The sequence below is a fragment of the Lissotriton helveticus genome, chromosome 9 (genome assembly GCF_964261635.1).
Source record: "Lissotriton helveticus chromosome 9, aLisHel1.1, whole genome shotgun sequence".
NCBI lineage: Eukaryota > Metazoa > Chordata > Amphibia > Caudata > Salamandridae > Lissotriton > Lissotriton helveticus.
Genome location: NC_136070.1, coordinates 972,428,693 through 972,453,861, shown reverse-complemented (window position 1 = coordinate 972,453,861; position 25,169 = coordinate 972,428,693). Strand labels below are relative to the sequence as shown.

The 25,169-nt window shown below is 48.0% G+C and overlaps 1 long non-coding RNA gene across 1 annotated transcript in view; it reads right to left on the bottom strand.

Annotated features, from left to right (window-relative positions):
- The window catches only part of LOC144783097 (uncharacterized), a 66,374-nt gene that overhangs the window by 4,851 nt on the left and 36,354 nt on the right, over nucleotides 1–25,169 (bottom strand). The window lies entirely within an intron of this gene.

The window sequence follows — 25,169 nt, the reverse complement described above, 5'->3', positions numbered from 1 at the left end:
AGGATCCGGTGGTTACGGTGTCGAAGGCCGCACTGAGGTCCAGGAGGATCACTGCCACTGATCCTCCCGCGTCCAGAAGTACTCTGGCCTCCTCCACCGCAAACATCACCTGAAGCTGTGAAATCACAATGGTGAACCTCCCTGTGCATTGACTCCTGGGTCGTGCAAGGGAGAGAAGACAGCCAAGTGGCCGGGGTGTGGCACGGAGCCGCTTTCACTTCCAGGAGGTGGCTGGAAACAGCAGAACAGGTACCTTAGAGTGGAGGAGCCGGACTGGGCGCCACACGTGGCCAGGGCTGCAACTGCAGACTGGGCAAGCCGACTATGGAGCAACCTTTTCTCTGATGCAAACATCCATGTTGTGGCCCCTACTCTTGTACCCTTTGTCCTACCCAAGTCCATGCAGGTAGCCAGGGATAAGAGAAAAGCATTAGGCAAACAACGACATGTCGGAAGACTGGACTGCTGCCAACGTACCCATCCTGGAGCTGCAATCCCACAGCGGCGATCCATCTTTACCTCCGTATTGACTCTTGGGGCACAAAGGAAACAGACACATGAGAGGGGAGTGGTAGGGGCCGCTTTTCATGTTTAGGCAGCCACATCGGATTGTGACAGCCAAATTGGTGGGCCAGAGTAGAGGAGATTGGATAGGCAGCATGAGCATCCAGGACTTAGATTACAGCCCAGGTGGGCCGGGACCCACACAAGATGTCTCGCCCCAAAGGTAGGAGACTGGGTACATGGCTTCAACCTCAGGAGGTGATCCTCCTCTGGGAGCCCAGAAGCCCTGGGAGACTGCTACAGCCAATGGGGGGGCAGTTATGGTCACACAAGCCCAGCCTTACTCCACGCCTGATCACTGTGGCGTCTCAGGAGGACATCTGGAGAGAGGAGGGGAGAGGGAGTGCCCCAGCACTGGGCCAGTAAGACATGACCTCACAGAAACAAGCGAGGGCAGATGTCCCTTGCATTGTGTGTAAGGACGACCCTCCCAGCTGGTAGACCTGCCAGATGGCGTGGGGGACCAGCACCCAGAGAAATTCCTCACAGAATAGTTCAGAACCAGGGTCCCGGATTGTGAGCTATCCCCCTACTTCGTTCTGGAAAGGGCACACAGAGCGCTGGTCCCATGCCCTCTGCCGGCGATACAGCCTGGAGCCATTACCATTAGGGTACTGAACTTTTTAGGCAGAGACTCTATCCCACGGCAGGCACGCCAACATCCAGACGTCCTTTGCACCGACTCCAAGTTTATGTTCTTTCCCAATTACACAGTTAAGTGCAGCTCCTTCGTAAATGTTTCTTATAGGGTTAAGTGGAAAGTCAGGGCTATGTACATTGAATGTGCTGATGTACCCTGCCAAACTAAAAGTTATGTATCAGTAGGGAACCATTTTTATTTTAAAGCCCGTAAGAGACCTGGATCTGAGCGTCGGAGATGAAATAACTGCCCATATCAACAAAGGAGCCAATGACATCTCGGGAGACTGAAGGGTGTCAACCATCCCACTCTAGGCTGAAATGCAGCAGACTGATAGGAGGCAAAATCTGGTTATAACAGGAGGATAAACATAGGGCATTCTCCTCATAGAGCTCTGGTGAGTACCAGGGAGGGGACCCTACTAGTGGATGATGAGATATTATTCAGCGGCATAGAGGAGGGGTTTAGTCCCCTTCCTTTCTTTCCTCCATGTAGAGCTACAAGTGTTTTCTCATTCACGGAGGGATAAGAGACACATTGCCTCTGGGGAGAGGGGCTGGCCCGAGGCAAACAACTCCCCACAACACAACATTATTGTGGTTACTTTATTTTGCTTTAGTATTATATTGTATTGTATGTTGTTTCTATTGGGGTTGATTTTTTAGAGGTGAAAAATGCTTCCACTTAGAGGTGTTGAGTAGAGGGTTGTTGGGGGGAGAGTTGGGTACTTTAGGGTTGATTTGGTCACAATACTACGTCTCATGCAGGACAGATTGCGGACCCCAGTCAATAGGGCGCAATGACCTGCCAAGACCTCTTGCAACAGCACCATACACTACAAGCAATTGTCTTGGAATTTCAGTGGGTTGCTGGATAAAATAAAATGCACAACAATCCTTCGAAAGGCCCACAATCTGGTCTCAGTGGTTCCATTGTTGCAAGAGACACATTTTCTTGGGAATAGGGGGTTCCTTTTTGGACACTATGGGCCAGATGTAGGTCGCCAAATACCGGTCAGTAACGGCCGATTTCGGACGTTACCGACCGGTATTTGGCTTTTGAGATGTAGGTGGGTCTGAATTTACAGAATCGGTATATTTACCGATTCGGTAAATTTACCACTTCTGTATTTTACCGAATCGGTAAATATACCGATTCTGTAAATCCATATGTAGGTGACACTCCTAAGAGTGCCACAGGCCCTTACGAGTCGGTATTTTACCACCCAATCCTATTGGGTGGTAAAATACCGAATTCAGGTGTGCATGCACATCTGTGCATGCACACCTGTGCCATGGAGAAGTGTGGCTCACTGGTTGGAGGAGGCAGACCCTGATGCAGAGGTCAGACCCGGGACCAGGGTTCAATTCCCGACGCGGCAGGGTCTTGAGCCCAAATGTCCACGGACTCGATAATTCTCGCCTCGGTGCCAACTCGAATCATGGGTTCACACTCTGCAGCTCTGGGCAATAGCTTGCTTAATCTCCACTACGGCCCCCCCGTGGCGGGATGCCTGGTCTTCACCTTGGGGATGCCCAGTAGGGGTAATCTCGCAGGGAAAGCCAGGACGGGTTCCCAAAGCAAGCGCTAAGAGACCTGTCGGTGATTTGACGCTATATAAATCGAAATTAACATAACATAACATAACATGTGACACACAGACATGTCCTTAGGGCATGTATGTGTGCCACATGGCACACATGCCTGTACTTGGGGTGCTAGAGGGTGTCAAAGTGACACCCCCTGCACCCTTGCAGGATTCGGTATTTCCTATGGGCTTCAAGGCCCATAGGAATCAATGGGAAATACCGAATCGGTATTTACAGATTCGGTAAATACCGACTCTTACAGAATCTGTCATTTTTTACCTACATCTGCCTCCTTCCTATTTACCGACTCTTAAATACCGATTCGGTATGAGTCGGTATTTAGGAGTCGGTAAATAGAAATTACCTACATCTGGCCCTAAGTCTTTAATCATGCAGGGTTCACTAGGGGTTCCAGAGGAGTTACTTTTCCCCTGATGGTCATGGACAGTATCTGATATGCCATAGATAGATATGTGGTGATTACGGGCTTCCTGTTTGGCATTCCATTGGCAGTAGTGTCTGTGTATATTCCAGCGACCCTGCAGGCGACCACGATGAAAAATCTGATGACAGTTATCACCTTGGGCCTGGATGAGGAGCTTATCGTAGGGGGGATTTCAATGATGTCATGTACCTACAACTTGATTTGAAAAGAGGGGCTAAACCATTGCACCATAGGTGGAGTCCCTGCGGCTTTGTAATCCTTGGAGAGCAAAGAACAAGTTGGCATGTGAGTTCACATATTATTCCCACTCCCATAGGTCACATTCAAGACTAGACTACTTCTTCCTCCCAGCTGCTGGACTCTGATAGTCGTCAGGAGCTACAATTCATGCAGGGGTACTGTTGGGCCAATCACCGATTTAATTAACTATGGGGCTGGGGAGGTGTAGTTCTAACATGCACTGGAGCCTTTAGGTTGGGTGGCTGAAGGATGTTAGGTTTTAAGAACACAAGAAGAAAAAGATAGAACTCTACTTAAGAGCAAGCTCCACAACAGAAGTCTCCCTAATCACATTGTGGGAGGCAATGAAAGCAGTTCTTTGGGGTTTAATAGTGGCAGACTCGCCATTCAGGTAACAGAGACCAAATTGCCACATCACTGGAGCGAGTGGCAAAGGGCTCCCAATGATCTTAAACCACTTCTGCTCAGGAGACCTTGCGCTCTTTCACTTTTTAATCAGCTAAATTCGCCTTTTAGTCACACAGTGCTCACCTTGTCAATCACCCCCTTCCCTTGTCCACCACTGACGTAGTCAGATTGTTGTGGAGGGAAGGCGGGACCGGAAGTGATTACAACTTCCCCTCGCCTGCGGCGCAGGTTAGCAGGCTAGTTGTTCTGCCCACCCTTAGTACAAGAACTGAGCATTCACACGCGCCGGCAGACTCGTCATTCAGGTAACAGAGACCGAATTGCCACATCGCAGGAGCGAGTGGCAAAGGGCTCCCATTGATTTTAAACCACTTCTGCTCAGCAGACCTTGCGCTCTTTCACTTTTTAATCAGCTAAATTCGTCTTTTAGTCACACAGCGCTCACCTTGTCAAACACCCCCTTCCCCGGTCCACCACTGACGTAGTCAGATTTGTTGTGGAGGGAAGGCGGGACCGGAAGTGATTACAACTTCCCCTCGCTTGCGGCGCAGGTTAGCAGGCTAGTTGGTCTACCCTGTTTTACCATAAAAGAACGATGCCATTCTGTTCGCGCAGCGGACGTGCGCAGCGGGCGTGCCGAAGGCGCGCCAAAGGCAAGCCCGTCTGTGCCAGTCCGCGCCAGAACTGGCCCAGGGCCAGGAATAGCTGCCCCCCTCCATCAGCCCCTAGAATTTACACTCAGGAGACACTACTACAACTCAGGCAGCTCACAAATACACCATGCCTCCACTCATTTTCCCTGGAGGAACGACAAAGCAACTACACTCACTGCTCCTACACTCTATCACTATCTCCAAAGATAATCTCACCCCCCATCGAGCACTCAATCAGCATGGCCCTGCTGAACTGCAGGTCCCTACCCAAAGGCTCCTTGGAAATCAATATGCTTCTCCAAGACACAGAGCTAGATGTTCTGTTTCTGACAGAAACTTGTCTATCCCCAAGCTCAGAGCCAGACATCGTTCAAGCCCTCCCCCAACGATACCTCACCCAACGCCTCGACAGAATCACTGGGAAAGGCGGTGGAATCGCATTCATTCACAAAAGTCACCTCTCCTGCCGCATACTAGACAGCCCGATTCTTGATTGTGAAAACGTTCTTTTTATCATCCAACTCTCCCCTTTAAAATCACTTTCGGGCAATCTCCTGTACCGCCCACCAGGAGTACATATAGCTCCCTGATGGAAGCCATCATCTCTCGTGCCTGCTCCTCTTCCAACTTTACATTACTGGGAGATCTAAACCTCCACTTTGATGACCCTTCGGACAAAGTGGCAGGGGACCTAACACTTGACCTGGTTTCCTACCACCTTCTCATGAAAAGCCACCAAGCCACACATGTAAAAGGCCATTTACTAGACCCCATCTTCTCAAATATCACTGAATTAAAAACGAGTAAGACCCTCCCCATCCCCTGGTCAGACCACTTCCTATTATCATTCCACTGGCAAACCAACTCCGAACCTGTTCACGGGACTCCACTTTGCTTCCCAGAATGCCCATGGTCAGAATTAGTCCCTGAGGACTGGAGACGCGAACTCGAAATCACCACCCCATCATTCGAACCAGACCCAGTCTTAGCAGACGAGCAATTCTCCACTTGGATATAAAATTCATTAGATCAAGTACTGCCAAGAAAAATCTTACCTAAAAAAATGAAACCTTCAAATCCCCTTGGTTCACCCCAGAACTCCGCGACTTGAAAAAACAATGCAAAAAACTTAAACGCATATTCAGGAGGGACTGGGCCAATAACAAAAAAATAGAATACCAAGCAGCCATCAGGTCCTACAAAGCTAACCTAAAAACAACCCAGGCGCCTTCTATAAAGAACAAATCCAAGCCTCCGCCAACTCCTCTAGGGAAACATTTTGTATCGTCAAAAAACTGCTGAAAGTTTCAGATACACCCCCCGTCACCCACCCCTCGGGTCGCAGATGCAACGAACTGGCAGAGTTTTTCGCCACTAAAATTCTAAATATCCTAAAAACACTCCCCGTCCCCGACTACTCACCAGATTACCTCTCCCCAGCCCCCGCAATTAACGCCCCCCTCTTTGACTCCTTCTCTCTCCTGATAAGGGAGATGCTCCCCTATATCTTAAACTCAATCAAAAGTGGCTCCCCACTCGACCCCCCACCTTTCAACATCCTGAAACTCATGCCACCAACCATCACCCCCCCCCCATCACTAACTTAACACCTCCCTAGAACTGGGCTTCGTCCCTCTCAATTGGAAAAGGTCTACAGTTAGAGCACTGTAAAAGAAATCCCATCTGGACCCCCTAGAGCTGGGCAACTACCGGCCCATATCCTTACTGCCTGAAATCAGCAAGGTGGCGGAGAAATTCGTTAACCTACAGCTCTCCGCCTTCCTCGAATCCAACAGACTCCTACACCGCTCACAGACAGGCTTCCGGCCTTGCCAGGGAACAGACACCGCCCTGATGGCAGTGGTGGAAGAGGCACGAATGGTCCTGGACGCAGGTGGATATGCAGCAGTGATCCTCCTAGACCTAAGCGCTGCCTTCAACACGGTGGACCACTCTATACTTGTCCATCGTCTAAGCAGAATAGGAGTCACAGGTTCAGCAATATCCTGGCTCAAATCTTTTCTAGAAGATAGAACCTTTCAGGTCGCCGAAGGCAACATTAGATCCAGAGCTGTTCCTCTCCAATACGGGGGTGCCTCAGGGCTCATCCCTAAGCCCTACACTTTTCAACGTGTATAAGTCCCCTCTGGAGGAAATTATAGCCCCTTTCGGCATCAACGTGGCCACATATGCCGACGACACCCAACTCATGGTCTCTCTAAATCAGACGGACCACTGCCAGTAAAATCTATGCTCCTGTCTCAAAGAAATCTCCAGATGGATGAGCAAATCTCTCCTGAAACTAAACGGAGACAAATCAGAGATCCTTGTGCTAGGCAATCAATCTAAACTCACCACAAAACTTTTGTGGCCATCGTGCATCGGACCAGTTCCCGCTCCAAAAAAAGAAATAAAAAGCCTGGGTGTCTGGCTGGATCAGGACCTCAATTTTCAAACACAAGCTAGGAAAACCGCGGGAACCTGCTTTGGTCTCCTACGCACCACATGTAAAATCCTTCCCCTTTTACCCCCCCCACTCCAGAAAACTCCTAATTCAGGGTCTCATCCTGTCCAGACTGGATTATGGAAAAGCCCTATATCTTGGCGCCCCGAAATCGGTCATAAACAAACTTTAACTTGTCCAGAACTCTGCAGCTAGGCTGCTAACAGGCACACAAAAAACGATGCTCTGCTAAGCCTGCCCTAAGCTCCCTACACTGGCTCCCAATCCATGAGAGGATCAATTTCAAATCCCTCTGTATTACACATAAAATTCTACAGGACAAGGGCCCGCCAATCTTGAGATTCCTGATCAAACCATACAAAGCCAACAGGAAGCTAAGATCCGACCACCTCTTTCTGGCAAACGTTTCCAGAATCAAGAAAGCGCGGTCAGGAGGATGCCTATTCTCATACAATGCCTCCAAGCTCTGGAATACCCTTCCCCTCAACATTCGCAGGGAAACCAACCTACTAAAATTCCGTAAGCTCCTAAAAACCTGGCTGTTCTCTTAGGTTTCTTCTGATCCCGAGCTAATTCCTCGAGTCCAGCACAGGGACACCCCCGGGTAGCTACGCGCTTTACAAATCCACTTCCAATTCCAATTCCATACCCTGTGGGAGGAGAAAGAAAAGTACAGCACTGGAAAGGCAGATTGGTGAATTAGAATATCGCCTGAACCAAATGAGAGAGCATGACACATTTTGTAGTCTAGAGGCTACTAAGGAGGCCCTTAAAAAGAAACTGATGACTCATGCCAGGGCACCAGTGTCTGATTTTTAAAAACCGAGAGTACGAATTTGAGGCAAGACAGGATAATTGCTAAACAGGCTTGCAGCCAACTCTGGAAGACAGGTTTGTCCCATAGACATGGGGCCTGACAGTGGGATGACCCATTACAAATCACACATTACTATCAGGCACTTTACCAATCAAAGCCGCCGGGCGGGTTGGAGCAACAACACCTCTTAGCTGCAAACCTCGTCATGCCGAGGCTCTCCAGCAGTGAGAGGGTGAATTTGGATGCTCAACTGTCGAAGGAGGAGTTATATGCAGCCTTGTAGGAGATGCAATCTGAGAAGGTACCTGGTTCAAATGGATTCCATATGCAATTCTTGGAAAGGTTTGCATCAACACTACTCTCACTTCCTCACGAAGGTTGAAGCTGCAGAGACAGCTTTGCTACTTCCTTATGATATCTGGAGTGCCTCAGTGGGAGCCCTCCCCAAACCATAGAGCCACCTACAGACTGTGCGTCTTACAGACTGATCTCCCTAATAAATATTTAAGTCAAAATAGTTGCAAAGGCCTCAGCAACCAGGCTACTGAAAAAGGTGAGACCCCTAGCGCATTGCGATTAAAATGGCTTTATGCCAGTCAGAAGCACAAGGCCTTGTCTTAGGAGGCTAAATATGTACTTGGACCACATACATTCTGTATCTGACCACACAACCATGATGCAACTTGACTCTGAGAAGGCCTTTGGCCCATTTGAATGGTCTTTCCTCCACAATATCTTAAAAAATATAAATTTTGGTCCTAGATTCCTTTAGTATGTGAGGCTGTTATACATTATGCAATGGGCTAGGGTCAGAGTGAACAGGATTTACTCACAGCAGTTCCAGATAGGCAGAGGTCTGCTGTCTCCTCTCCTGCTCACTCTTGCAGCGGAACCACATGCCAAATAGATTGGCGGGACATGCAGGTGTAGAACTAGAGGTATGGCGGAAAATTAGAGGGCTGCATCTCTTTGTATGCAGACAATGTCCTCCTGTATATCCAGTGCCTAAACGAATCCATCCTAAAGCTAATTTATATTCTAAAAATCTGCAAAGAAGTGTCAGGCCTGAGGGTGAACTGGGGGAATCAGCCATAAACGTTATGGTGGGTTCTCCTCCAGATTTGCTTCCAGACTCCCCGGCAAGCTGGAGTTTTTAAATACTTGGTGTTAGACGTGTCAGTCTTATGGTGGTCTTACCTCAATCTTTTTGGCTGCACATTTTGCTGAATCTTTTGTTGGCCATAGGACTTTGAGCACTTTACCACTGCTAATTAGTGCTAAAGGGCATGTGCTTCTTCCCTAAACATGTGTGCAATTGGTGTATACTTAATTGACCTATTTAATTTACTTGTAAGTCCCTTGTAAGGTGGTATACCATATACCCAGCCTCTGTAAATTTACTGCCGCTAGTGTGCTGCAGCCATGATTGTCCCACCAACAGAAGAGGCCTGTCTAACCCATCTCGGCCTGCCACTGCAGTGCCTTTGTGGGCAGTTTACTGCCACTTCGACTTGGCATTTAAAACTACTTTCCAAGCCTTAAACTTCCATTTTATTGCATATAAGTCACCCCTAAGGTAGTCCTTAGGTAGGCTTAGGGCAGGGTGGTATGTAAGCGAAAGGTTGGACATTTACTTTATAGTTTGCATGTCCTGGTAGTGACAAACAGCATATTTCATTTTTCGCTACAGTGAGGCCTACCCCTCTCATAGATTAGCGTCAGGAATTCCTTAATATACTTTTTAAGCTATAATTCCTGATCAGTGAGGAGTAGCTGTTTCCTCTTTCATATGTTTGGAATGGTAGTGATGTTTAATTTACCATTACTATTTTAGAAATTCCACTTTTAGAAAGTGGACATTTCTCTGCACTTACTGCTTTGTGTTCCTGACAGCCCGTCTCTAATGCATGTCTGGGGTGGCGGACAGCTATACTTTGTGCATTCCCTCTAGACAGCCATAAAACAGGAAGGATAGGTGGGTTTGAGTACCCATCTACATACATCTGCATTCTGATGGCCTTGCCTGGGCTGGATGGAATGGAGAGGTTAAGACTTCACTTGAATAGGTAGTATCCTGTCCCCACACAAAGTACTGATTACCCCCCACAGATAGCCTGGCAGACAGGTCTGGCCTGTAAGGGGAACATGTGCATTTAAGAGAGCTGCCTTGAAGTCATCCCACGCCACAACAAAGGCCCTTTTGGGTATAAGTACTGGGTTTCTGACCCCCCCCCCCCCCAAAAACAAAATGAGACACCTATGGATCCTGAACTTGAATCTTTGTTATAAGGACTGTTGTGCTGTTTAAATAACTAATCTTTGGACTGCAGGCTTGGAAGGTTTGCTTTTCTCTTGTGTTTCCCTGCTGTCTGCTGCTCTTTGACTCTGCAGAAGGAGAGCTGGACTCTACCTTCCCTACAAGTGATCTCCAAGGCTTGCCTCCTCTTGCTTGAGACTCAGCGATATCAAAGTTTCTACCCCTACTCCTGTGCCTGAACTCACTGGATGTGACCAAGATACTTGCTGCACCGAATTTGATGCATCTTCTGTCTGTGTATATCAGAACGGGTGCATCGATCCGGTTGCAAAAGTAAAATGAGCACATCACATTGGAACCAGCACTTTGCCTTCAGAGATCGATGCATCAGACAGAGTACACCGCAACTGCTGCTTGGTGAGATTGATGCATCCCCTCGACTGTGTGGTAGAATCCGATGCGACAAATTGTTCGACACCTCTTGACTCCAGCACCCGTCTTCGGAGCTGACGCATCGCTTTCACTATATGGCGCAGATCGACACATCTCACTGTTTGCGATCAGGAAAGGTGCTTTGTTCACTAGGTCCTGCGTGGATTCTTTAGCTGGCCTGCGAAAGGGGCGGTGGGATTGAGATGAGAGGGAGTACCGGGAGTGTGAGGGAGAGATGAGGGGGCAGTGGGTATATAGGGGAGAGGTGACAGGGCTGGTGATAGTACAAGTGAGAGATGTGGTAGATTGGAATTCTTTGTTGCAGAATTGTGTGGCGTGGTATGAAGTTGTGTAGTGGAGATATGTGGCATAGTATGCAGTGGAATTATGTGGACAAAATTGAAGAGCGACGATGGTGGCAGCAAATGGGAACCTTATGGGTAGGCGTAAGCCCATATACTAGATGCAGTACGTCTCAATTTGAGATACTTGAATAGCGCTACAATGCTTTGCCTTTGCCAGCGCACATGTGTTCTCTTCCCCGTTCTCAGAGTGAGGCAGAGAGCAAGCTAGAGCGACCAAGCAGATATTGTGGTTTATGAATCGGTGGTAGCAGAATGCGTGTGCTTTGGCCACGATATAGGGGCAGTGGACAAAATTGTAGATGCAGAAATTATAAGTGCTAATACATGTGCAACATGTCATCATGCCCATGGGACAATGCCCACAAAAGCAGCACACCTGTACAAAGGTAATCTTAGGAAAATAAACTGTACATGCAATTACAGTATAATCCCATTTAAGAAAAGAAACATATGTAGAAAGTTTCTTCAGATGAGATAATGATTGTAAAATGACTTCCACTTTTGCCAAAATGTTTATAGTGTGGTACCGTAGGGTTTGCCACTCATTTCCATACACATGCCAACCTTTTCACCCACATTTACTTTCTAAGAAAAATTGCAGATGTTCACATTTAGAGGCTGCTTCAGTGTGCGCCACGTTATGCACTGAAAGGCCCTACCTGCAGATTGGGCAGTGGCCAGGGACAATTAATCGCTTGCACTTTCAGTTCCACTGGAGTGTGGGGGGTGCAAGGCCACAGGAGTTAGAATCAGGGAACAATTAACAAGATTAGCCACAAAATAATTGAAACAAAGCCCCGAAGCAATTTGCAACAACCCCAGCTCCCAGGGTGCATTATGCAAATATCCAACACGATATCACTATGCTTCTCCCAGCTTTGAATAATTCAGAATTACCACATGCAAAAACATTTACCACAGTTTCCAGTTCATCATGCTCAGAAAGAAAAAAAATGGAATGTAGCAAGTTACTGTTCGGAGCATGCTTTGTGAAATACACCCTGGCCTGCGACGAAGGGCCTATGTGGGATGAAAAAACACTGGTGGGTCTCTCAAAGAGGCGAGGCAGATATAAATAAGCATGTGGCTTAAGGCACTTAAGCTAGAAATATGTACTTTTGCATAGTGTGCCGCCCCACTGATATTTTGGTGCTTCTGTCATTGCATCCAGATATATACTGCAGCAAGTAACATTGCATATACAACAAGCCAGGGCTGTCGGCTTTGTCAATATTATGTTTTTCTGTTTGCTGTATCTGAGGGTAAACATGCTTGGTCCTTTTCAAATAATTTGTTTCCTTTTATGTCTTTTCTCTCTCAAAGAGTGGATTTGCAAAGGTTAGTTTAAATAGGCCCTCTCCTATTTTTTCCTGTTTTTAAAGAAGGATATTCAAGTAAATTCCTTGCCTTTCCCTCATAACTATTTTTTCAGGGCAACTTCTTTTTAGCAACATTGGCTTGTAACAAAATGCATGTTCCAATTATTATTATTATTATTTTGAATTTGTAAGGCGCACAGCTACTCCAAGAGGTTTCCCGGTGTGATTACACACTCAAAGCATTTCTTCCTGCAAAACGTATTGTTTACATGTAAAGTGCTTTAGTGCCCCCGGACAAAGCTCGCTCTATATCAACTGACAGATTAAAAAACAGAGAACAGCATAACGTGGCCTTGGATTGCCCTGGCTGGGGAATATGTCCTTTTGTGTAACAACAGCATGTAAGTATCATAGTTGCCTTGACTGTAAAAGTATATAAGCGTATGAAGGGTAGAAACCTTCTCTAGTAAAGGACAATGAAAGTTAACGTCATTTGTGGTGAACACTGTAATGATGTACTCTGCATTATATTAGAAAGTGCTTGCTGTTCTGCACAGTGTGCTGCACTGGAAAAAGAGCCAGGCTTGTCAGCAGCAATGAACATTAGTTCTTCAAGCAGCGGGGTCAGAGCAGACATTCCAGGGAAAACAGGAGTCAGATAAAACTGAGGTTTCTGCCCGGAGGGTGTGGGCAAATAGAGAGCCTGATAAGGAGCCGTCCCCGCACATGGTTTTTAGAACAGCTGGTGCACCAGCAAGACCCAGCCCACTTAAAGCCCTGGGCCTATGTGATATTTATTTGTGCCTGGGTTAATAATTTATTAAAAATAGTATCTTCAAGACATGTGGCAACGCTATGAAACGACAAAAATACAGCTCCAAGACCTATAAATGAAAACGTAATTTATTATTATTACAGTGTTCACGCTGTTAAACATGAGCAGGTGTACAAAGTCAAAGGAGGAGACCAGAAAGAAAGTACACAAGTAAACCAAGTGTTTCTGCTCGGTGAGGACAAAACCTGCAGAGAAGAATGCAGCCCTCTGCAGCTTATTCCCCAACTTTTCCTGTCTTGCTTGCAGCCCCTCTTAGTCCCATGTAAGATCTCATTGCCGGGTCTTATAGGCAGGCTTGCTTCAAATGAGATCTGACTGAGAGCTCCGATTTGATTTGAAAAACTTGGAAGCAGTATTTTAGCCAACATAGCATTGGATGCTATCAGAACTATGCTCTCATCCCGTATAATGCAATCACACTGCAATACACTGCCATTTGTCAGGGTGGGTTGTTCACGTTGACCTTATGAAGGCCCCTCCACCTTGCCAAAAGAGAGGACTGGTAATCCTGTAACAAAACACACCAGGGTCAGTACCAGTTGCCTCCTGGCCAGGACAAGTCAATTTTTCAGCAGCGGTTTTGAACACAGTAAGCTGTGTGCTATTTAATATATTCTTATCCCTGCCCATTCCTCAATGTAGCTGTATTCTGTATTCTGGGGATATAGAGCCCAGCCTTTACCCATGCCTGACGTTTGGTCCTGAGCACCCCACCACCCTTCAGTCCAGGGCCTGGTCTTAGACCCGGTCTTGTATTGAACACCCACATTCCTAAATATGAGTTGTCTTGGATAGCGGCCTTTCCGTCTGTGCTCTATCACTTCTGAAGTCATGAGTAATCCAAAGGAGGAAGTGAATGTTGAATTACTTGTCATTAATGGTGAATTTAAGAGGTTGTTGCATTTGGTATCTGTGACAGGCGGACCAGCCGGATGAAGGAGGGAAGAACGTGCGGGAATGGGGGGCTGCCACAGACGACTTACCCCCTCTTATCCCATTTCAGCAGGAATCAAACTTTATTAAGCGCTGAGGAAGAACAAAGTGCGGGCACCTTTAATTGGAGCTTCGTACATGATGAGACTCCTCCCAGATTGTTGTTTGACTCTCGGACGGCGGATCGGTAGGACGAACGCTGAGTGATTTTCCAGCCTTTTGGTGACCGGGGGAGCTGTAGTCTCAGAGGTGGTTCCTGTTGACTTTACTGAGGTTGTGTGATACGCCTAGGTGGTCGTTTATATACACACCCTTGAAATAATTTGCATAGTACACCCAGAATTGATATTTTAGGAGTTTCTAGGAGAGTTTGGACTGTCTGTCCCATAGGAGAAAGTTGGCTGTATCCTTCAGGGTGGTGTCCCCTCTTTCTTGGGGGGGCCGCGTGTACATCATTTCTAAGTACCCTTGTCCTGATGAAGCCACAAGATACTACTGGCGGAAACGCGACCGCGACTGCGTCGACAGATAATTAATTGTTTTTCCCCCCCTGTTTTTCTTTTTTTGTTTAGGGTACATATTTGTATATATTCTGTATATATTGTAATTATACGTTTTGATTACTGTATATATTCTGGTCACCTCTTTTTCTGTGATTCATTATATTGTCCTTCTTAAAAATCATATCATTTATTGCTGATAAAAATATTGAAGAAAACAGGTTAATACATTGTATCCTGTTTTGAAGTAGCATTTGCTTTATTTGTCCCTCAGTACCTTTTTTTCTACTTTTTCATCCTTGTGATGCTCCTTGCCCAGGTATGGGAGGGTAATTTGGGCAGAACCCCTGTTCATTACGCAGAGACTCCTCCCACAGCTGACGTCAGATGGTAGAGCCCATCTCAAGAAGAGGATTCCCGGAAGGAAGAAGGCGGCGTGTATCCCGAGGAGGAAGAAGTCGCGAGCTGGAGAGCGAGTGGGAGATACCGGAGACTGAAAGAAGGAGGAGACGGCGAGGAGACGAGGTCGGGACCTGGAACCAGCGCAGAAACGCCAGGAGGCCAACGATCCCACGAGTCGCCCTGCCACGTTCCCAGGGGAAGAGCGTGGCTTGAACAGGTATGGGGCAAGGTGGCAGGCTGGGTTGGACGAAAAGAACGCCCGACTGTGTGAACCCGTGCTCCTCTCCATATGTGCAAGCCCCTTGTATATACTTAATTTTGTATATACTCGCTGTTGTCCTTTATGCCCTCACGTGCACTGCCATTCACGTTCGTTGAGTGTTCATCACAGTGCACTCTAGAAGATATAGTTTTCCTCACTCCCCTGGTCCCTGGTTTAGGTTTAAGATTGTAGGACGGTCGTCCTGATTCTCCTTTCTTTATTTGTTTTATTTTGGGTTCCGACCATTCTGATACGGAGACCTCGAGACTGGGAAGAAAAGATTCACCAGGTCTAGGAGAAGTTCACCATACCCTCCCCCCCGTATCTACAAACAGGAAGAACAAGACGGATCTCGCAACCTTTGCTAGGGAAAGACTATCTTGTAGACGAAAAAAAGTGTTGGGAAAAATAAAACCCTCTTTGAAACGATTTGGTCTACCTTCTGATTTTGATAACCCGCCACAACTGGTGTCAGAAGTGGGATCGTCATCTCAGTCCGTCTGCCACACCAAGATGGACGCCCTTATCCAACACATGATTAAAGGACAAGAAAAGTTAGAGTGGCCTGTCGAAAGGCAGATGTCATCTGCCCAAGCGGATCGTGAGTTGTTCCAAAACACCATAACAGCCCACATAGAAAGTCTACAAAAAGCCCCATTAGACCCAGGTACCCCAGCGCCAACGGAGAGAAGAGCACATGTTCCCAATCCCACAGGCATAGCTCTCCAGAAATACGTACCAGGGGAAGACCCAGATGCGTTTTTAGTGAATTTCGAAAGAGCTGCCAGAGCGTGCGGATGGCCCGAAGACAAATGGCCCTTCCTTTTGGCACCTCTACTTACAAGCGAAGCACAGTTCGCATACCAAGTAGCTAACCCCGCTGGAAACACAAGCTACCAAGATATTAAGGCGATAATATTGGACCAACTCGGATTAGACGCCGAAGCGTAAAGAGTACGCTTTCGAAAAGAGCGAGGGACACCTGGGGAGAATCCCAAAACGCTGTTTTTTCGCCTAAAGATGGCTGCGGATAAGTGGTTACAACCCCTCACTAGCACCAAAGAAGAAGTCATGGCGAAAATCTATTTGGAGCAATTCATGGAGGCTCTACCAGTTATATGGAAACGGGGGGAGAAGGAGGAAAAATGAGACTAGGTTGTCCTCCTAAAGGTCAGTGCAAACAACAGTATGGATCCCAGTCATGGGACCCTGGGGCCTAGCTCAGTTCAGGTGTACGGCTGATTTGTAGCCCTACGCCTTCAAGAAAGAAAAATATCTTTCTGGTGTCCCCTCACTCACCGGGGTTTCCCCGCGGTGACATGCTTCATCATTGGGGCCATCCCAGTTCTCTACGAAAAGGGGCGTGCTGCGACTCACGAACTACGCAGGAGCACTATTAGTGTGAATGACTATGTGTGGTGCAAAAAGAATAAGTGGAGTGGGTGTGTGTGTGTTAAAAATACCATACTTAGTGGGCCTAACTGTTTTATTGAGCTCCTATGCAGGTATATTAAAAGTGGGGTTGATAGGAGGAGCTTGGCGGGCATCCATGATGGCCGCGTGAGCACAGAGCTCTCCGGACCCCCGCCACTCCCGGCATGATATCCTGAACATATCCTGATTAATTACGAGGACTCTTGTAGAGGAACCTGGGCTGATCTTAATGCCGTTTTTGGATTTCGAATTGAACCAGGGGCACCGAAGATACGTCGACTCGAACTTTCGGGGCCCGCCCCGGTGGTGCGCCCGGGTCTTGGTGAGGCTCTGTTGCCGTGTCTGAGTTGAACAACAGCGGCAGGGGGATTCGACTTGTGGGTCCCCCTCTTACCTTTCGGTTTCGATTTTGCCTCAGACTACGTCTTCCGGCAGAGGTGTCTGGCCGTTTTTGGGTCCAGCGACGCGAGGTTGCTGTTGCACCTTTTGCCTGCCTCGCATCCTTCCAGACCGGTTCACACCTCGATGTGCCCTCACTGCTGATTTTTGGCTCCGGCGCCCTGTCCTCCTGCGGCCATTTTCACCAGGTCGCGTGGGTCCCTCGGGACGCGGTCTCCATCATGTCTGGCAGAGGGGACCAAGAGAGGCGGAAGACCAAGACGCCCCTGCGCGGGGGCCCGGTCCAGTCTAACATCATGGACCGGTACACACAATCGAAGGGGTCCCCTGGAGCCGCCTTGCCTGGCCCGAGTGCAGTTGGGCACCCTTTGGAGACTTCGGCGGAGCCGTCCCTGCAGGACATCATGGGCGCTATTTCTGGCATGAGAGAAACCATCGGCCAACAGTATGAAGCTCTGGCCCACAAAATAGATACTGTGGCCATCGATGTGAACTTGATTCGGGCCGACCTATCTAAAACCAATGAGAAGGTGAAGTCATTGGATCTCAAGTCATCTAGCCTCACGGCCGACGTCTCGGAGATACAGACGGAGATTGGCAACCTCAGAAAGGTGAATGATTTCATGACTCGGCGCTTGGAGGATTTTGAAAACAGAGCACGGCGTTGCAACGTGCGTGTGGTTGGCGTTCCGGAAAATCCTGACCCACATTCTGTTGATCTCCTGGTTGAGGACTTGATACAAAGCTACCTTTCTCCATCTGGATTGAGCAAATTCTTTGCGGTGGAACGTGCCCATCGTGTTCCGGGTGGCCAGGGCAAGCCGGGCGCCCCGCCGAGGCCCATTGTTACAAAACTCTTTCATTATAGGGACCGAGACGCTATCCTGCAGGCCTCGCGAGTTAAGGGCCCGGTGGCCTTCGAGAATGCCATGGTGAACTTTTACCCGGACTTCTCACAGCTTGTGCAGAGACAACGTATGGGCTTCCGTGGAGTCAAGAAGCGTCTTCGGGATTTGGGACTGCGATACGCCATGCTTTTTCCTACCAGGCTGCGAGTTGAGTACAATGAACGGACCCTTTTCTTTGATCGGCCTGATTCGGTAAATGACTGGCTGGACTCTCTGCCGGACCGGCCTAACTGGACTGAGCCCACCGAACACCCGGGTGGTGCCGAGGGTGGTGTAGAGAGCTGAACTTATTGTCTATGCCCCTGTCTCCGTGCGATGTGAATTCTCCCAGGGTTCCATACTTGAGTGCCTCTATTTTCTGTGTGTTCTCTTCTCCCTTTAGCTCTGTCGGGGTGGCGGGTGGGACGGGGCCTTTCCTCCTCCGGGGTCTTTTTGTAGAACGGGGGTTTTTGGGCGACAGGCACACTGCATGTTGGGGTGGCTTTTTAGCTTACTGCAGGGGTGCAGGGTGGGGGGTGTTTTCTTGGATGTTGGGGGGTGGGTTGGTGGGGTGTTTGAGGTTCGTGTTTTGTTTTTTCAAGGCGACTCTATCTTGCTAATGGAATTTTCAATGTCATGCTCAATGGGGGATGGTTCCTGCATCACTCTGTGGGATGGGGGGTAGCGGGTTGAGGTTTATTTCGTGGAATGTCAATGGTCTGGGGGATCGTATAAAAAGGGGGGTGGTGTTGCGATGCCTGCGACGTTTGTCTCCCGATATTGTTTTTCTGCAGGAGACCCATCTAGTGGGTAATACTTGTCGTGCAATGAATAGGTGGGGCTATCGCCTTGTCGCGCACTCAGGGTTTACTACGGGTTCCAGGGGGGTGGGCATCCTTGTCCGGGCTTCCCTTCCCCTTGCGATAGATGATGTGATCCTTGATGATCGGGGGCGTTATGCCGTCCTCGTGGGACGATATGAGGGCCGGACCCTTTCTCTGTTCGCCGTCTACGTGCCCCCCGGCCTGCAGACCTCTACCTTCTCCGATTTGGGCCGAGTGCTGTTGGGCCTCCCTGATGGCGCTCTTTTCATGGCTGGTGACTTTAACTCTGTGTTCTCCGGTCTGAGTGATCGTTACCCCCCTAGGGACACTCCTTTGGCCCAACTGTGGCTGGGTGTTTTTTTGGATACTTTTGGTTTGGTGGACTGTTGGAGACTTATGCACCCCACTCAGCTTCAATATACTTTCCATTCTGGTGCCCATGGAAGTCTGTCTAGACTGGATTACTTCCTAATGCCAGCTGCACAGTAATCGGCTGTCCGGGAGATTAGACACCTTCCCCGGGGCATCTCGGACCATTCTCCGCTCTGGCTTTGCTTTGATGTGGGGGTGGAGGCGGTGGGCCGGGTGGCTCCTATCAACCCTTGGTACCTGACCACCCCTGAGACCCGTGGTCTATTGATTAAGTCCCTGGACAATTATTTTCTAGACAACGAGGGGTCCGTCTCCTCTGTGGTGTCCTCAATGGGAGGCTTTTAAGACAGTGATTCGTGGGCAGGCCCTGTCTCTCATTGCTGAAACCAAAAAGGCGAGGAATCGGGAGGTGGTGGATCTTGAGATGGAAATACTTGAGATGGAGGCTGACCTGGAATCGACTGTTACTCCTGGCAAACTCCATGCCCTGGGTCTGAAGCAGTTTGCCTATACGTCTCTGGTCACAGATGCGGCTAAAATGATGTTTCGAGAGCAACAGGGTAGTTTGTATGATGTTGGGGACAAAGCGGGTAAATTGCTTGCCTGGTTGGATAAGAAGGAGAGGGCGAATCGAGTGGTGCCGGTGATTCAGACTTCGAATGGTGTGAGAGTGACGGACCCAGTTGAAATAGTGGAATGTTTTGCGGACTACTTTCGTGCGGTTTATTCCCCTGTGTCAGAACGGGATGCAGACGACTCTCGCCTCTTGCTGCGTGATATAGCTTTGCCCTGCCTCTCCGATTTGGAGCAGGTCTCTATGGAGGCCCCGTTCTCTACGGACGAAATAGCGACTGCCATTCGCTCTCTCCGTTCGGGCAAGGCTTTGGGCCCGAACGGATTGCCAATCGAGTTGTACAAACTGTGTCCTGATAAGATTGCGCCCTATCTTCGAACAATGTTTTTGGAGTCCCGTGAGCGGGGTGCTCTCCCCTATGACCAGCGCCTGGCTACGATCGTTGTAATTCCTAAAGAGGGTAAGCCCCGGGATCTTTGTTCGTCATATAGACCCATCTCCCTGTTAAATGTTGAGCCCAAGGTTCTTGCCAAGCTCTTGGCTACTCGCCTCCTGACGGTCATTAGTGACTTGATTCATCCGGACCAGTCCGGTTTTATCCCGCACCGTAACACAGCTCTTAATCTGCGTCGCCTCCACGGAGCCATTGCGAGGGCGGGGCTTCTGACGGAGCCGGCCATTTTGGCTTCGTTGGACGCCTCGATGGCCTTTGATACGATAGAGTGGCCCTATCTTTGGGCAGCTCTTGAGAAGTTTGGTTTTGGCCCGGGGTTTATTGGATGGGTGAAGCTGCTATACACCGACCCCCTGGCGCAGGTTGTGGTTAACGGTCGAGTTTCTGTTCCCTTTTCCCTCTGTAGGGGGACCAGACAGGGGTGCCCCTTGTCTCCGCTACTTTTTGCTCTCGCGTTAGAGCCGCTGGCTGCGTGGCTTCGATGGGAGCCTTCTCTCAAGGGGATACGTTGGTCCCCAGATTTTGAGGACCGCGTTTCGCTTTACGCGGACGACATTCTTCTTTACCTTACTTCCCCGCGTAAATCTTTAAATGTTTTATTCGACGTTCTGACCTCGTTTGGTAAAAATTCTGGTTTGATTATCAACTGGGCTAAGTCCTGTGTATATGTTCTCTTGGGTGTTCTGCCCCCGTTGCCGAATAGATTTCCTATCCAGGTTGTTCAGTCTGGCTTCAAATATCTGGGGATTTTTATTACACTTGATTCGTCGCTCCGGTTTGAACGTAATCTCCTTCCCCCGCTTCTTAGACTGAGGCTGGACGTGGCTCGCTGGTGTAAATTGCCTCTGTCTCCGCTGGGCAGAGCTGCCCTTTTCAAGATGATGTCCTTGCCGCGATTCCTTTACGCACTCCAGAATTCCTATGATGACATCCCCGCTACCTATTTTCGAGAGGTCGAGAGTCTACAAAGGCAGCTGATTTGGGACGGGCGTCCACGTATCGCCCTTGCGAAGCTTACCATCCCTTGGTATGACGGAGGGGACTTTAATAGAGCGCTTTACTCCAGGTCGGCTGGGCGCCATCTTACGGGACCGACCAGGATTGCGGTTAGTGTGTGGCGCGCTGCGAATGTAAGCCTGGGATGGGAGGATCGCATGACACTGGCGACTCCGCTTTATGCATCCGAGCGTCTGGGATGTCTTTGGACGACGAAGGGTTTTGACCGCTGGGATATGATTGGAATAAGTAGAGTGGGTGACGTATGTACGAATGGAGCGGTGAAGTCCTTCGAGGCCCTTCGGAATGATTATGACTTGAGTGATAGGGAATTTTTTAGATATTTGCAGGTCCGCCATGCCCTTGTTTCTGTTCTGACTTCTGGTGCCGCCATCCCTGAGTCCTCCCCCCTCTAAGATCGTATTCTGGATGGCCACCTCCCCGATAGCACTATCTCCTTGATCTACAAGAAGCTGATTCACAATCGCGCTGACTTGCTTGTCCGACTTAGGGAGGCTTGGGTCGGCGGCGGGCTGGAATTGGATGACGAGGATTGGCAGTCGGCACTATCTTCTCCGAAAGAGGTCGCCATTCCTGCCCGTCTCCGTCTGGTTCAGCTCAAGATCCTCCACCGGGTGTATGTTACTGGTCCTCGTTTGGTTGTGATGGGTTTTTCCCCGGATGGTTTATGCAAGCGTGGATGCGGGATGAGTGCTACATTTCTTCACATTATCTGGGAGTGCCCGAGGGTGGCTGCCTACTGGACTGAGGTACTTGCGGTGATGGCTGATGTGACTGGCATTGCCCTAGTGCCGGAGGCCCGGAGATGCCTGTTGAACGTGTGGGAACCTACCGACTATTAGGTGGCCCAGACCAGATGGGCGACCCTGGGATATATGGTTGCGAAGCGGGACATAGCGCAACTCTGGGGCTCGTACAGGCCCCCCACTGCCTCTGTGTGGGAGGAAAACATGGACTGGTCTATGTTCCGCGAAAAGACGGTCTATACAGCCAGGGGCAGACCTAGGGCATGGACGAAGATCTGGAGTCAGTGGAACGCCTATCGCGGAGATATTTGTGCTCCTCCATTGGTTGAACCCCCCGATGTTACCTTATCGCCCTAGGCTGGCGTTCCTGAAATTTCGTATACTGTCCTTTGATTTGCCTGTCCTCCCTGCTGTCCCCCCCACCCTGCTTTGTCCTACTGATTATGATTTCATATTCCTGATTAGTGGGTTTCCCCTCCTCCTTCTGGGCTGACTCCGTTTATTATGCATTCGCCTTTCTTGTTGTTTGTTGTTTTTTTGGTGTGTATAAAAAAGAAAAATGCCTTATCTTGTTTTATACTTTGGGCGACATTTTGTATCCGATTTGTGCCTGACCTCCGGAGTGGCCGCAAGTGTTTTTCCCACATTGTGCCTTGATTTTAGCGGCCAGCCCGCGAGGTTGTAGGCCCGTCTCTGTAACCCTGATTTTGTTGCTCAATAAAAGTTTTTAACCAAAAAAAAAAAGTGGGGTTGATGTCACTGTAGGGCAACCTGTAATGTGGTTGACTCAGTGATCTATATGGTCGACATGTTTCATGCTACCCCTAGCATTTCATCGGGACCATGCAGGGACCAGCCCTGCATATGCCACTCCTAAATCCCAATCGTGGGGATCGTGAATCTTATAACAATATTAAAGTGAATTCATGCATGCATTTATTTTAAAATACATACGTTCCTCTCAATTAGTAGGTTCTGTAAAATAAAACATATTATTAATAACAAATCTTCCCAGAGGGAAGATACACATAGTACATTTGCATGCCACTCGCATACTGTGTTTAGAAGGATGATTAGCGCCATACTGGCGCGTGCATGCTTTCCAAACCATTAGTCCAAATAGTCGTGAAAAAATGTTCGTGAATTCACACATATAAACAAGACAGGACTTTTGTGACCAAACAATAGACATACACAACATGTAATAGGTACACAGAAAGAATTTCAATAGTTACTTATAGAAGCGAAAATTGACGCTTCATGGTCACGCTGGGGGGTCAATTTCACTTATGGGATACATTGCTGTAAAAGACGATAAATATATACAGTGCTCATTAGGTCGAAAAAGCGCTATGATCATTAAGTTCGAAAAATGATCACCTTGTTGCTTGGACTTACGATGTCCATTTACACAGGGTTAATGTACTTACATCCTGTCTTGTGAAATCGCGCTTTGCTACCTACTCGGCACCTCCCCGGACCGCATCTTACCTGGCTAAAGCCGGCGCATTAATTTTCGTTTTTGGAATAATAATCATTTCATATATATATATATTTATCGTCTTTTACAGCAATGTATCCCATAAGTGAAATTGACCCCCCAGCGTGACCATGAAGTGTCAATTTTCGCTTCTATAAGTAACTATTGAAATTCTTTCTGTGTACCTATTACATGTTGTGTATGTCTATTGTTTGGTCACAAAAGTCCTGTCTTGTTTATATGTGTGAATTCACGAACATTTTTTCACGACTATTTGGACTAATGGTTTGGAAAGCATGCACGCGCCAGTATGGCGCTAATCATCCTTCTAAACACAGTATGCGAGTGGCATGCAAATGTACTATGTGTATCTTCCCTCTGGAAAGATTTGTTATTAATAATATGTTTTATTTTACAGAACCTACTAATTGAGAGGAACGTATGTATTTTAAAATAAATGCATGCATGAATTCACTTTAATATTGTTATAAGATTCACGATCCCCACGATTGGGATTTAGGAGTGGCATATGCAGGGCTGGTCCCTGCATGGTCCCGATGAAATGCTAGGGGTAGCATGAAACATGTCGACCATATAGATCACTGAGTCAACCACATTACAGGTTGCCCTACAGTGACATCAACCCCACTTTTAATATACCTGCATAGGAGCTCAATAAAACAGTTAGGCCCACTAAGTATGGTATTTTTAACACACACACACCCACTCCACTTATTCTTTTCGCACCACACATAGTCATTCACACTAATAGTGCTCCTGCGTAGTTCGTGAGTCGCAGCACGCCCCTTTTCGTAGAGAACTGGGATGGCCCCAATGATGAAGCATGTCACCGTGGGGAAACCCCGGTGAGTGAGGGGACACCAGAAAGATATTTTTCTTTCTTGAAGGCGTAGGGCTACAAATCAGCCGTACACCTGAACTGAGCTAGGCCCCAGGGTCCCATGACTGGGATCCATACTGTTGTTTGCACTGACCTTTAGGAGGACAACCTAGTCTCATTTTTCCTCCTTCTCCCCCCGTTTCTCATAGTTATCTGGCAGCAGTAAGGCTGCGGGAGTCATACACTGATAACACGGTCCAGGTATTATCAGTGATCCTCAGACCAAACAAATAATAACCAATACAGAAAAGTACACAGAATTAACAACTACATATAATGGCAGAAATTACAGGTCTCTCCTTTTCGGAGGACGAGGTAGACAGAATTATTGCCTCCATATTACCACGCACTGGGGCACCAAACAGGGAAAACAAAGATGCATCCCAGATATGGGATGAATTGACTGAACTCAAACGTAACCAGATCAAAACATTAATTCATGGTGTGATGATGGCTGAATATTTAAAAGTCAGTGCAGCTCCAAGAGGTCTCATTGTTAAGAATGAACCATTTATTTTCCAACAAGATCAGCAATTTAAAAAAGATTGGTCGCTTATTTCGTGGCACTGTACCAGGGACTGGTTAGTGCTTATAGTAAAGACGGCTGCCCGCCTTTCAGAAACGTTATTGGAGGAAATCCATGCTTTAGAGATACGATTGAAATCTTATCAGACTCCCAGTGAACTAAAAAGGAGACTGGATGAATTGAATAAAAGCATGTCAGAATTTGAAGTATCTTTGAAGGATACCAAATATGAGAAACTTTCCAAGGATCATAAAGCTTTTTCACATGAGAAGGTGTATCCATACATAAGAGCAGATTACAAAGTAAACAATAGAAATCCCGGATATAATACTGACAGCGATGGATCCGATACGGGTTCAAATAGTTCGGGTTCTTCATCGAATCACAATTACCCTTCAAACAGAAGATCAAGAAAAGGGAGAGGAAATTC